General features: G+C 21.3%; 1 protein-coding gene across 1 annotated transcript in view; it reads left to right on the top strand.

The window, feature by feature from the left end:
- Phum_PHUM066670 (uncharacterized protein) overlaps positions 1-1894 on the top strand; it is a gene marked incomplete at both ends in the record, with an annotated part of 62021 nt that overhangs the window by 26704 nt on the left and 33423 nt on the right. The gene's annotated exons all lie outside the window — the stretch shown is intronic.

Raw genomic sequence — 1894 nt, 5'->3', positions numbered from 1 at the left:
TGTTTTTATTATTTTATAATCGTTTCGATTACGATATCTCGAATTTATCGATTTCTCGATGTTTACATTGAAAATAATTTTCTTAAAATTTTATTTAAAATCAAACCGGATGCCGACATTTTTTTTTTTTTTTTATTAGAAAAAAATCTCAAATATCAAAAGGATTAATTAAAATTATTATACACCGATTAAATTCTTTATTAACCTCATCTTTATACGATCGTTGTTGATATTTGATATCGTCGTCATCATCATCATCATCATCATCATCATCATCATTATCATTATTATTATCATCATTATTAGATTTATTGCCTTAAATTATTTTTCTTCTGCTTTTTCTTCTGCTTTTTACTTTTTACGCGTTAAAATTTTTAACCGGGACGAAATACAAATTTTCGTTTAGGTTTTAACGCGTTCACTTCATTAATGCTCTCCCTCCTCCTCCTCCTCCTCTCCCTCCCCCTTTTTTGGAATTCTACTCATTGTAATCGGGTTTTATCAATCAGAGGTCATCGCCCTTTAACATCTTATCTAAAGGGGTTTTCTAAAAGGTTTCATTAGAATTTTATCGATGCCGCGGAATATAAAATTTTTCGATGGAGTTTTTCTCCTCCGTTATAAATTTATTCATCATCATTATCATCATTATTATTATTGTTTATTTCGTTTTTCGTTTGTTTGTTTGCTCGTTTGTTTGAAACATGACGACGTGAATAAAATAATAATAATAATGATAATAATAAAAATTTTGTTACGTTTCGAATCGTATTAAATTTACATTAAAAAAAAAAAATTTTTTTTTTTTTTACCGTAAAGGAAGTTTGCGTTTCGGTGTTTGTATTAATAAGGAAAAACAACAAACGAACAACAACAACAACAACAACAACGACAATGCATCTTAATAAATACGGTGATAATAATAATAATAATATTAATGATAATGATGGTAATGAAATATCAATAATAATAAAATTAGCAAAAGAAAAAAAAAGAAATGAAAAGAAAAGAAAAGAAATTGAAAAACAAACAAACGAACAAACGAGAAGAACGGGATTGTATTGAATTTTTTTTTTTTTTTTGGTTAAAACCACGACAATCATCTCAATACATCATTTGTTTTATTATTATTATTATTATTATTATTATTATTATTATTATTTTATTTTATTTTTTAAGGAGGCTCATAACAATCGTAAATGGTTTAGGTTAAAATTCCAATGTTTTATTATTATTATTATTATTATTATTATTATTATGTAAATGTTTGTTTGTTTGTTTGTGTAAAAGAAGAAGAAAAAACGTATTGTTTTATTATTATTATTATTATTATTATTATTATTATTATTATTATTATTATTATTATTATTATTATTATTATTATTATTATTATTATTATTATTATTATTATTATTATTATTATTATTATTATTATTATTATTATTATTATTATTATTATTATTATTATTATTATTATTATTATTATTATTATTATTATTATTATTATTATTATTATTATTATTATTATTATTATTATTATTATTATTATTATTATTATTATTATTATTATTATTATTATTATTATTTTCATCTTAAAAAAAAAGAAAAAAATTTGAATTAAATTTTCAATCGTTTTACATACGAAATTTTTTTCTTTTTTTACTTACCTCCGCCATCTTGAAAAAAATTTTTTGTCGTCGTTGTCGTCGTCGATTCGTTTTTTAAATAATAATAAAAATTTCAAACCACATAAATTTTATTTACCTCATTAATATTTTCTCCAGTCCCTCCAGAAGACATGATTTTTTTTTTCTTTCTCTTTTTTCTTTTGTTTAAATATTCAAAAAGGAATTGAGGATCAATTGTTTGTTGTTGTTGTTGTTGTTGTTGTCGT

This window comes from Pediculus humanus, genomic scaffold, assembly GCF_000006295.1.
Source record: "Pediculus humanus corporis 1103172107416 genomic scaffold, whole genome shotgun sequence".
NCBI classification, from domain to species: domain Eukaryota; kingdom Metazoa; phylum Arthropoda; class Insecta; order Psocodea; family Pediculidae; genus Pediculus; species Pediculus humanus.
The sequence above is the reverse complement of the archived record's forward strand: the minus strand, read 5'-3'. Positions and strand labels throughout refer to the sequence as shown.